The following is a 13,187-nucleotide window of genomic DNA, read 5'->3' as shown; positions in this document are numbered from 1 at the left end:
GAATATGTTTATTAAAAAGATTTATTTATTTAGTTGTAGGGCATGTGGGAGAGAGAGTGAAAGCAAAAGCAAGAGCAAGAGCAAGAGCAAGAGACAGCGCTGCAATTGTGCACAGTGGGTAAAGCTACAGCCTGCAGTGCAGGCATCCCATATGGCCACCAGTGCAAGTCCTGGCTGATCTACTTACAATCCAGCTTCCTGTTAACAATTTGAGAAAAGCAAGACAACATGGCCCCAAGTTTTTCGGCCCCCACCTCCCATGTGGGAGATCCACATGAAATCCCTGGCTCCTGGCTTTGGCCTGCTCAGCCCTGTGGCCGCTTGGGGAATGAGCCAGTGGATGAAAGACCTCTTTCTCTTCTCACTCTTTCTCTGTGATTCCGACTTTCAAGTAAATAAATAAATATTTTTTTATTTTTTTTTTTTGACAGGCAGAGTTAGACAGTGAGAGAGAGAGAGATGGTTCACCCCCAAAATGGTCACTATGACCTGCGCGCTGCGCCGATCCGAAGCCAGGAGCCAGGTGCTTCCTCCTGGTCTCCCATGCGGGTGCAGGGCCCAAGCACTTGGGCCATCCTCCACTGCCTTCCCAGGCCACAGCAGAGAGCTGGACTGGAAGAGGAGCAACCAGGACAGAATCCGGCGCCCCGACCAGGACTAGAACCTGGGATGCCGGTGCCGCAGGCAGATGATTAGCCTAGTGAGCCATGGCGCCGGCCAATAAATAAATCTTTAAAAAGAGAGAGAGAGAGAGAAATTTTCCATCCACTAGTTGTTTCCCCAAGTGAACTCCCTGAAGACAGAAGCCAGGAGTTCCATTCTGGTCTTCCATGTGGGCAACAAGAACTCAAGCACTTGAGCCATCACCTGCTGCTTCTCATGTGCGTTAGCAGGGAACTGGATCAGAAGCATAGCATCCAGGACTGTAACAGGCACTCGAATATGGGATGTGGGCATTCCAAGCAGTGTCTTTAAACAGCTATGCCACAATGCCTACGCTTATTTATAATTTTATTTTAATTTTCTTTCTTTAAGGATGGATAGACTTTTCACAGTCATATGGAAAAGTAGTGGAGAAACACCACTGTTCACATTGACCGAAGAGTCGATAATTCAACAGGGCCATCATGATATATAAAACAGAAAGTACCATTATGGAGTTTTATTGCCAGAGTAAAATAATCTTGATTTTCTTTATTAAGTAATAAGTAAACTTAGGAAGCTTTTTAAAAATATGATAGATGTTCTTCTTTAGGAGACTGAATCTGGAATAGAATTTTAAAGAGATTCGATTCCTAAAACCTGTATATACTCATCATATATTGACTCAACCCAACTCTCTAGTCTGTACTGCAGACCCAAGGAAGGAAAAGATAATAGGAGTCTGTTGAAATTATTCAGTAAAATAGGAACAAGGGACTGAATGAAATGTTATCAGGGAAAATACAAACAGTTGGTAAAAGAAGATTAACTGACTAACTATAGCAAATAATAGGGCGGGGCTGAGCATAGCTCTAAGATAGGTGAAAATGTTCAAATAAACAGCTAACTCTGATTTTTGAGGACGAGATATTCTGATGTAATTGTCTACTGATGAGAACCAGGTGTGAGTGAAAACTGGTCCTGAAGGAAGAGGAGCCTCTCAGGAGAATGATACCCTCTGGTAGGCAGAGGAGCTGAATTAGTTCCACTAGCAAGGACCCAGCTTTAATTAGGTCCCTGAGAGCCACCCCACTGTTGGAGGGAATGCATGCAAAACAGATACAATAGGTGGTGGAAGACTGTGGGTTCTCTTCTCGTTGTTTCTATGTTCGCAGTGAAACAGAAAGTCAAGTTGGTCAGCTCAAAGAAAAGATTGCAGGGATGGGTGTTTGAGAGCAGAGAAGATATGAAATGGCATCCTGGAGAGTGAAAGAAAATTATTAAGAGAAGTAACATGCCGGCGCCGTGGCTCACTAGGCTAATCCTCCGCCTTGCGGCGCCGGCACACCGGGTTCTAGTCCCAGTCGGGGCACCGGATTCTGTCCCGGTTGCCCCTCTTCCAGGCCAGCTCTCTGCTGTGGCCAGGGAGTGTAGTGGAGGATGGCCCAGGTGCTTGGGCCCTGCACCCTATGGGAGACCAGGAGAAGCACCTGGCTCCTGCCATCAGATCAGCGCAGTGCGCCGGCCGCTGCGCGCCGGCCACGGAGGCCATTGGAGGGTGAACCAACGGCAAAGGAAGACCTTTCTCTCTGTCTCTCTCTCACTGTCCACTCTGCCTGTCAAAAAAAAAAAAAAAAAAAAAAAAAAAAAAAAAAAAGAAGAAGTAACATAAGATTTCTGAACAGAATTAGGACCAACTGATGATATGATCATTAACTGAAAATAAGATTAGGAAGTAACGGCATATTGTTCTCTCCAGACAAATGTAAATGTTAACCTGAGAGTTGAATATGACCAGGGTTGCATTTTTCCACATATATAAAATGCAATCAAAGAAGAGCTAAGGAGTTGAGGACGCAAGCAGGCAATGGGTGGGCATCAAAACAGATGACAGAATTGGATGGAAGAGGATGAGTATATATGGGCACTGAGAAAATGTATTGGGAAAAAAAGAAAATGTATTGGACATAAAGATGGTACAACAAGTAGACTGGAGATTTCAGAGGTCAATGCCTTGTTGGGAAAAGGCAACGGAAGGAATGAAATGAAAGGATTGAATAAAAGGCAGGAAAGGTGGATTGCAGAATCGGGTGCTAGAAACTAAGATTACAGTGGGAAAACTATTACCAGTGATGGCAAAGTCTAGGTTAACCCCATGAGAGAAGATAACTGATGAAAAGTGGAGGCCAAGATTCTAGGAAAATTGAGAGAAGCAACTGAAAACTCAGGATACTGGTAGGGTTTTCGTAGGAATACTCAAATCATCAAGAATTGTTACAGACATAGTAATGGAGTAAATCATGTGAGAAAATCTTTTAAAAATGGAGAGGCCTGGGGCTTGCTTGGAAGACAAAAGACTGGAATAGTGGGTCGAGAAATCTGTACAAACTACAAAAGATATCGGGGCATTGAAGAAGGGAAGAATGAACCAAAGTCTGAAAGTAGCATGAAGAATCCAGAAGGAAAATCATGCTTACTCCACGCCAAGGAGGGGAGAAAACCACCTCTTCCTCAGAAAAGTCTCCAAGCGTCCTCAACAGAGAGTCAGATTTTGGTCAAAGAAATATGAAGTCAAACTCTCAGGAGCGCTTAAATATAGGGATTTTTTCTGATAACTGTCTATGTGTTTCAGAGAGGAAAGAGAATTGGGAATTTAAGAGAGCTGTAGGTTAATTATATGATATTCTAAGATACTTGAAAATAAGCATTCATGTGATATGACGACCTGGATGTCTGAAATTCTTGTGTGAATGACACAAATTCAGATATACATTGGGGTTAATCCTGGCTTTTTCTAGTGTGGTAGTAGAGTTGGCGATACAGTATGGGGAGAAAACCAGCTTATCAAGAAATGATGTTGCTCAATGTGCCACTGCAGTTGCATCAATACCACAATGAGTGCAAGGAGGAGCACCAGGACACATGAGGATCTTTTGAATGTTCCCTGTCAGCTCCCACCTGATGATAGACTAGGAGAGCATCAGTCTTCCTGGGAGCTTGCAGGGCTCTAGTAGGTCTTCTGATGGCTCCTCCCCTCCAAGAGCTTTAGCACCCTAGGGGAGTCAAACTGATATCTTAGACGTTAATCTGTAGTGAGCAGGTATTATTTTTTAAACCAAACACTTTTCCACCAATTTCTCAGCATAAGCCACTGTGCACAGCTGCCAGGAGTTACATGAATAGGGCAGACTCAACAAACTGGAACAAAGGGAAACAGGAAGACCCTGTCTTGGAGAGAAGCTTTTGGCTCTATAAACTGGACTAAGAGAATAGACTCTAAGCCATATTCTATTTCCCAAATTGGGACACACAATCAGAAGTAAGAAAAATACAAAGTGGTAGAACAACAGCACTGAATCTGCAGGCCTGAATTGTTGGTGGGGAAAAGAAGTAAGTTGGATGTAGGAATTTATAATGACTTTTAGAAATCTCTGGTTTGTATACTTTAATCAGGGTTCTTTTCTTTTCTACTGACATGCAGAAATAAGAATGACAATAAAGCAGTGATTACTAATTATTCTGATTTTGGAACACAGGAATCTGTTTGTAAAGCAAGATAACTATAACAGCTAAGTCTTAGAGGATGCTTCCTGGTAACACCTCAGCACACAACCCCTAAGAGTTTAAGGGTAGAGGCTCGGGGAGAGCATGTGTCTTTATACAAAGCTGTCAACTGAATGCTAGTTCCCAAGTTGAATGTCCCTCAAAGGTTCAATCCCACAACGGCAATACTAGAAGGCAGTGAAACCGTTAGAGAGTGGGGCTGAGCAGGATGCTCTTTAAGTCTTTGGGGATGTGCCCTAGAAGTTCATTCTCACGAGAGTGTTTTTATGAAGGCCTGGTTTGGGCCCATTGACTCTGCTTCCTGGCTCACCGGGAGTCATGCTGCAGGAAGCATATATTCCACTGTCCATGATAAGGCCTTCTCCAAATCCTTTATCATGCCATTTGGACTTTCAGCCTCCAAAACTCTGAACCAATGTGCCTCTCCTCTTTCATAAGTAGCTCAGCTCAGGTATTTTATTGAAGTAACAAAAAGCTGACTCACACACTTAGTTTCCGCTTGGCCTACCTTTCCCCTTCTTTCTCTCTCACCAACACCCATTTTTTTTTGACAGGCAGAGTGAGAGAGAGAAAGGTCTTCCTTTTTCCGTTGGTTCACCCCACAATAGCCGCTGCGGCCGGCGCGCTGCGGCCGGCGCACTGCGCTGATCCAAAGCCAGAAGCTTCTCCTGGTCTCCCATGTGGGTGCAGGGCTCAAGGACTTGGGCCATCCTCCACTGCACTCCCGGGCCACAGCAGAGAGCTGGACTGGAAGAGGAGCAACTGGGACAGAACCCGGAGCCCCGACTGGGACTAGAACCTGGGGTGCTGGTGCCGCAGGCAGAGGATTAGCTTATTGAGCCATGGCGCCAGCTACCAACACCCATTTTTACCATCCATATACCCATGGGTTCAAGTTGTGCTGCTTCAATCCAGCCTTACTTAATATGTTTTTTCTCTCCTGGGGAAAATTGGAGTATGTGAAATCCAGTCTAACCAGGAAAATAGGAGATACAGGAAAGTAGCAGATACTAGCCTCCAAATGTGCTCATTTGATGTACCATGTATTGAAGACTAAATCAAAATTTAGATGGTTAATGGTAGGCTTTAAAAACAACTGAGCACATGAACATAAATGACCTCTTCCCTTTTTTCCTCACATAAATTGGCAGTTGATAGTACTTGAAACTTGACTTACTTTTCATAACAAAAAATACCTAACGAGAAAAGGCCAACTAGAAAATGGTCATTCATCAGTCAAACTCAGGAAAAGGACAATGAGCTTGCCACACCCCTGAGAGGTCCAGCACGTCCACGAGCACCCTCTCCAACTCCAGGCCAGACAACATTGAAAGACCATGTCCCTTCCGAGGCAAGCCACACACATCACCACTTCCCACTCGAGACGCTCGTGTTCAGCAACAGTGATCTCAAAACAACTGCTTTTGCAACATCGCGTGAGATAAGGTGAATACAACAATATTAACATTTGTGTTTCTTCACTTTCAAGTTTACATTTTCATTTTAAACATCCAAACGCTATAGTTATTTTCATCTTTGTTTCATGTGAATTTACATATGTATATAAAAATATATCACACTGCATGACTAACCACTTCCTCAGGCTCATGAGTATACATTTTCCAAAGGCAAGTATTTTCAACTCCCTAATGTTGCAAATATCCTGAATGGCTGTTATTCTAGAAATACGCTATTGCATCACCATCATCAACAGCAGCAAGGAGAAAATAGATATGACTCTGGTAGCTTAATTTATGATATTTTTAGCAATTTTCTGGTTAGCATTCTGCATTTGAAGCAAATTTCTATTAGTTGAGGCCCACTTTCCCAGGTATCAATTCAGTGAGACCATTAGTTCCATAATGTTTCTGTTTAAAACCTGAATAATTAATTGTAAGCAACTTTTTAAAATGTTCTCTCAAAATGTGTTCATATTCATTCAATTCGAAGGAGAAAAAAAAAAAAAAGCCTAATGGTAGCCTTTGGAAACCTGTCAAGTTACTGGCATAAAACACATTGGTCTTTCATTACATTGAGTCATGAATCATTCTCCTCTCCGAAGGATTTTGGGGAATTTGGCATATAAATATTTTAAAACTATTTCCTAGAAGTTTCCTGGACCTTGCAGCAATAATGAATTGCCCTTTTGAGCCAACCTTCTTGCACTCATAGGTCCTAAATAAAATAAAAAACAAAATACAACCTACTCATATTTAATCTTGTATCATAAAAAATTACCATGTTATGTTCAACACAACTGTATTTTTCCTTAAACCACAGGCATTCATAGTCACATGACATATTTTCACAATGAAGCAAATAAATGTATCTTCTTATTTTGCCACATTTCTTTATCAAGCCAAAAATGTCAAAGCATGTGTTCAGAAAAGTAAACCTTTAAACATAGAGGTTTTCATCCTATTTTTCTTATGTGTAAAACTCCAGATCATAATATAGAAATAGGTAAAAATTTATAAAGCTAGTAACCTTTATAATTCATTCAACTTCTGCAAAGTTGGCAGAGAGAAACCAAGAGATCCCTGGGATAGAATCAGAGGCCTGGCCCTGGTCAGTGTTGGGATACTTATTCAAAACTGGGAAAGCCATTTTGATTACTAGAGCCTCTGTTTACTCATTTGCAAGATGGAATAATAAAACCTACCCTACTTAACACACAGGATCATGGTAAAGGTCAATTTCACAGACACTCAAGTATACAATCTATTAATAAACCATGTACAAACTGCAAAGTTAAATATGAATGAAAATCCTTATTATCACTGAAATTATTAAGTACATAAGATGAATGATGGAATTGCAAGGTGAGCTATGATCAAGTTCTTTGCATTTGCCAGCATTTACTCCAATAGCTAAAGGATTATTTGTGCTTGAGTTTACAATCTATTGTTTAAAAGTGAAAAAATACATCAAAATCCATTTCATATATTCCAAAAATTGACTATCCTTCTCCAATATCCCCTGACTGTTTTCTTTTCTCCCTACCCCACCAAAGTTCAAAAGGTTTTAAAACTGGAATAAAGTGAACAACATGGCATCTGCCATTTGATTATTTGTAAATTAGAGGAAAATTTATTAATTTCATTCTCAGTTGCAAAGGAAGTCTGACAGCTTCAGTTCAATTGAGTGAGTATCAGAACTTGTTTGATTTATCATCACAACTCTGTAAATTTTAGAAGTTTCTTGAAGTACTTAAAATAGCTACTAATTGGTGTCAGGATGGTAAGATTTGAGTACCTGTAAGGCACAACTTACCATGTTTCTTGCAACTTGTTCGCAGAAACATTTGACAAGAGGCAGTGATTTTATGCTATTGTAATATCCAATGCTAGAATGAGTACAGTTGGGTCTGGGTTAGAGTTAATCTGAGCCTGAGCTCAGGTCAGAGAAATCCCTGAATTTGCATTGGCATTGACAGAAGCAGACCAGACTGCCAATAGTATATAGTGAATTAATATCCTAGAGGAGCAACAAATCACCACAAACTCCGTGGCCTAGAGCAACACAAATTTATTCTCTCACAATCTGCAGACCAGCTATCAACAAAGTGTCAGAGGGACTTTCGTCCCTCTGAAGATTAAAGACCAATATTTTCTGCATCACCCCAATCCCTGCCCCCATCTTAATCTTGTGTCCCTGTCTCTGTGCCCTTCCACCCAAACTGCTAGTGTTTCAGTTTTTACAACATTGTCAAAAATTTTGTGGGTCCACTATGGAAGCCAAGGGAATCCATACCATTGGGTAAGAGCCTCCTTGATAATTCAGTCTCTGCAAGGTTTTCCAAGAAACATCTTAGCTTTTTTTTTTTTTAGATCATGCTTTCCCAACAATAAATTTCCTAATTTTAGCATCCTTTGGAATCTGGGTACCGCAAGAACATTGAAAATTATTATAAGTGCTACTTGTTCCATTTTTGCTTAGCAATTCCTTCTGAAATTCGTTTCTTCACTCTCACATTTTACTATAAGAAAACAGGAAACCACAGGCTGCACCTTCAATGCTACATGGAAATCTCAGTTAAAAATATCCAAGGTCAGGGCTGCTGCTGTGGCCTTGCAGGTAAAGTCATCACTGGATTGGCAGTATCCAAATATAAGCACCAAATCATGTCCTGGCTTCTCCACTTCATACACAGCTTCCTGCTGATAGCCTAGGAAAAGCAGCAGAAGATGGCCCAAGTGTTTGGGCCCCTGCCACCCACGTGGGAGACCCCATAAAGCTTCTGGCTTCTGGCTGCTGGTTCCTTTCTCCTGGCTCCTAATTTTGGCCTGGCCCGGCTCTGGCCATTGCAGCCATGTGGGGAGTGAACCAGTAGATGGAAGATATCTCTCTCTCTCTCTCCCTCTCTCCCTCACTCTCACTCTCGCTCTCCCTCTGTAACTAGATATTTGCCACTTTATGACAAGACTAGCATTTTTCCTAGTTTCCAATAATGTTATTCATTTCCTGAGACATCATCAGAAGCACCTTTAGTGTTCATATATATATATATATCAACATTATGTTCATAATAATATATTTATGCATTAAGGCAATAGAAACTCTCTCTACCATACACTACTTCTTTCTGAATACACACCAAAACTTCTTTTAATGCCTCATATTCCTACCAACTCCTCTTTAAAGATAATCAGGAATTTTTCTCTTTTATATGTCAAAATTCTTCTGGTCTCTACCTATTGGCAAATTCCAAAATCACTTTCATATTTTTTTTAGTATTGGTTACAATAGCACTCCACTTTCTGATACCAAAATACCTATTAATTTTCTAAGGATTTTGTAACAAATTACAACAAACTTGACGGCTTCAAACAGCAGAAGGAAATCTCTGATAGTTCTGTGGATTCAAAGACCAACATTAAGGTCTTCTCAGGGCCACACTCCCTCTGAAGGCTTAGCGACGGAAAAGTCCCTTGCCTCTCCAAGTTCTGGTGTCTTGAAACATTCTTTAGCTTAGAGCTTAGTGACTACCATTTCTGCACCCATCTTCACGTGGACTTCTCCCATGTGTGTCTGTATGCTCTCTTCTTCTTATAAGACTAGCAGTCATTGTATTTAAGGCCTGTGCTAACTCCAAGATGATCTTATCTTGCAAGCCATACCTAATTATATCCATGAGGACCCATTTCCAAGTAGTATTACATTCCACTCACAAATACAAAGCGTTTGGACATAGATTTGTCTTTTGGAGGTACATTATTAAGTTCACTACAGATAGAAACTCAGGATTCTAACACTAATGGTGCCACTGTATCTTGGGATTTCTGTTTTATCCCCAGAGAAATGTACCAGAGAGGGTCCCATCATTTCATTCCTATAATGCCAGGCACTTGCTACAGGAAATCCTTGTTCAGAAGTTTTGGAGAAACAGACTTTCAACTAGACATAAGAGAAGTTACTTTTTACAAAAGGAATCAATCTGACCTTCCTCAGAAAGGATTTTAGCCTTCAGTATGTGAAAAGTGGATTCTGAATGTATGGAGAGAATTGGAGTTGAGGCGAGGAAAAGAAATTTGTACCTGTGCTCCTTTCAACTCAAATGAAGAAAGTGTATAGGTAGCAACAGTGGCTAGGAGTACCTTTTTTTTAATTTCCAGATCTCAAAAGAGTATAATTCATTTGCATTTTGATTATTAGCAATTATTGCTCGTATGTTTGACAAATCTACTTTCTCTGCTGTTGGTAATCTAGTGAATGCAAGCAAAAACAATCAGTATTATTGAGGAATAAGAGAAAAGCAAGTAAATGCTACAGAATACTATTGAAAATAGCATATTTCTCTGAATCAAGTCATTTTGCTTTATAATGGTTTTCAGTAGAGCCAGTTTTGCTGGCATTAACAGACAGATAAAATTCTAAAGCTAATGAGTATGCTTTGAAGTCATATAATAGCAACTTGATTATTAAACATAATAACATCTGGTTCAAAATTGTCACCAGTAATTCCATAACCAGTGCTGTCATGTTCCTGAAATTAATTAGAATATCATACCAATTGTCTGAGAATACAGTGATGGGGTGTATCTGTTGGTAAAACCTCACACTCTTTCAGAGCTGGGTAAAAAACAAATGAGGCAAGAGATCTCAAACAGTTTACTGCATTTTCATAGAGAGGGACATTAGCTCTTTTTTATAAATCAGTATGTTATTATAGATTACTTCTTTTAAAAATTGAATAGATTTGTGTTTTGGATTTTGTAAAAGTGGCACAATATTACTGAGGAGAAAAACACTAATGATATACAAGTTTAGGAAGTAAGAGCAACCCCCCATCTGGTTCCCATTTATTACCATTACAATAACTACTTTCTTTATTTTAATCATTGTGTACATGTACTAGAGTATTTCCAAAAGTTTGCAGAATGATAGAATTAAAAGATGTTTATTTTAATTTTGAAATTCATACTTAGTTTTTTAGTAATATGCATTCTTCATGAATCTTTTGAAGACTCATTATATGTATGGTTCCAAAATTTTGCACAAATTAACCTTATCTTTTTATTTTTAAATATTTTATTTATTTGAGAGATACAGTTAGAGAGGAGGGAGAAACAGAGAGAAAAGTCTTCCATCCTCTGGTTCACTCTCCAAATGGCCACAATGGCTGGAGCTGAGCCAAACCAAAGCCAGGAGCCAGGAGCTTATTCCGGATCTCCCACAGGGGTTCAGGGACCTAAGCACTCGGGCCATCTTCCATTGCTTTCCCAGGCCACAAGCAGAGCTGGATTAAAAGTGGAGCAGCTGGGACACAAACCCGAATGGGCATCCATATGGGATGCAGGCATCACAGGCAGAAGATTAGCTACTACACCACAGTGCCGGCCCCTAACCTTAACTTTTAATTCTGTTTTCCACGAACATTTTGATATATCCTTATATCAGCCTTATTTTTAAGGGGGCACAGATGTTCATTTTCATAAATGATAGTCCCTTGTAATCTTTCCAAGAGAGGCATTTATTTGGTATTATATACCAAAAGTAGATGAAACACATTAAAATAATAGTGATCTCGTGTCGCTCCCCCTCTTCGTGGAGGAGCAACACTAAACCCTGCCTAGGCTTCATATCCGAGTCACGGCACCATTATGTCGCTCCCCCTCTTCGTGGAGGAACGACACTAAGCCCTGCCTAGGCTTCATATCCGAGTCACGGCACCATTATGTCGCTCCCCCTCTTCGTGGAGGAACGACACAGGACCCTGCGCTGTTCTTTCGTCTGCTCGGCCCTCCCCGGGTTTGCTGCTGGTTCTTCCCGGGTTGGCTACTATCCCTTCCACCTCCGTGGAAGGGCAGTTCCCCCTGGCCACATTCCCCACTTCCGCAGGGGAGCGGCACACCGCCGGCCGGCTCTTCTCGGGGGCTGCACGGGTTCCCTTAGATGTTCCCCATAGATGTTCCTGGTGCATGCCGTCTCTCTCCTCCTTTATAGTCCTCCTCCGCCAATCCCAACTCGGCTGCCCACACGCCGAGTACGCTGCTCTCCAATCAGGAGCAAGTCCTACAGTTTATCAGTTGAACTGGAGGCAGCTGTGCGGAAGCTGTTTACTTCTCTCCCAGCGCCATATTGTGGGAGAGCAGATGCATAGAATAAGTCCTAATTTGAGTAACTTAGTCTAGTCCGGATTGCTCCCCACAATCTCGGGCCAGCATTGTGGAACAATGGGTTAAGCCGCTACCTGCAATGCCACCATCCCCTATGGGTGCCAGTTTAAATCCCTGATGCTCCACTTCCAATCTAGCTCCCTGCTAATACAACTGAGAGAACAGCAAAGCATGGCCCACGTCAAGACCCAGAAGAAGCTCCTGGATTGTGGCTTCAGATCAACTCTGATTATGTGCAAATAAGGTAAAAATGTGAGATAAAAGGAATAAATAGTTTCAGCATATTCAAATGTAATACTGGATTATGACATACCAGTGAGAAACATTTATTTTGGAAAGCAGAAGAAAAAAGAAAAGAATGTAGGCAGCAGTCACAGCATTATCCACTTTGGGATCTGCTTTGACTTGCATGTGGTTTGTCCCCCAGTGGTTCATGTGTTGGATGCTTGGTCTTTAGTGTGGTGATTTGAGAGGTGTGGATACTTTAAGAGGTGACTATCATAATACTTGTAGGATTTCAGTTAGTTCCCCTGAGAAGGGCTGTTATCAAAGAGCAAGAGCCTGCTCCCTGGCTTCCTGTCACACCCTTTGAGCTATCCCTCACATGTGCTACTGCCACAATACCATCCATCATTTAATCTGGTCAAGGGTTCTGTACCACCTCTTGAACCTCCAAACCTGGGATATAAATAAACATCTTTTCTTTACAAATTTTCCAGCCTCATTGTGTTTTACAGCAGTGGAATATGGACTCATATATGCCTGTGTTATTCGACCCAGCTGCCATATCAAAATACTATGGATTGGGTGTTTAAACAACAAAAACTTATATTCTCACATTTTTTGAGAACAGTAGTGCAAGCTTAAGAAGTAGGTTTGGTTTATGCAGAAGCCTCTTGGCTTAGAGGTGACCAACCACCCTCCTGTGATTCTTTTGGGCATAAACCAAAGAGCGGAATTGCAGAGTGGGAAACAGGCTCACTGTGCACCAGTTATCTATCAATCTTCAGTTACTCCCATTATGTAAGTCTGGTGAAACAGAATGGCAAGTTAAATGAAGCAAACTTTATTATTCATAGGTGGTAGTAAGAGCTGACAGAATCCTAAGATTCATGGTGTGTTGGTCCTTGAGGGATGCAGAGGGATGGAGCCTTGCCTGTGTATGCTCCAATTTGCCCAACAGCTGAGGGGTCCCAAAAGCAGCAAATTTTTATACGCTAGGTGTCTGTTGGATTTCTGTCCTAGGAAGAATGGGAATGGAGCCTGAGCTGTTCCAGACAGCTTCTCCCGATCTCAGGAGGTAGTATTCCAAGAGCATCCTAGTTCTTGAGAACTAACAAGTAAGGGAAAGGGAAAAAAGCT

The sequence above is a fragment of the Oryctolagus cuniculus genome, chromosome 3 (genome assembly GCF_051225735.1).
Source record: "Oryctolagus cuniculus isolate XC-2025 breed Fujian yellow rabbit chromosome 3, ASM5122573v1, whole genome shotgun sequence".
Classification (NCBI taxonomy): domain Eukaryota; kingdom Metazoa; phylum Chordata; class Mammalia; order Lagomorpha; family Leporidae; genus Oryctolagus; species Oryctolagus cuniculus.
Note: the sequence above shows the minus strand (reverse complement) of the source record.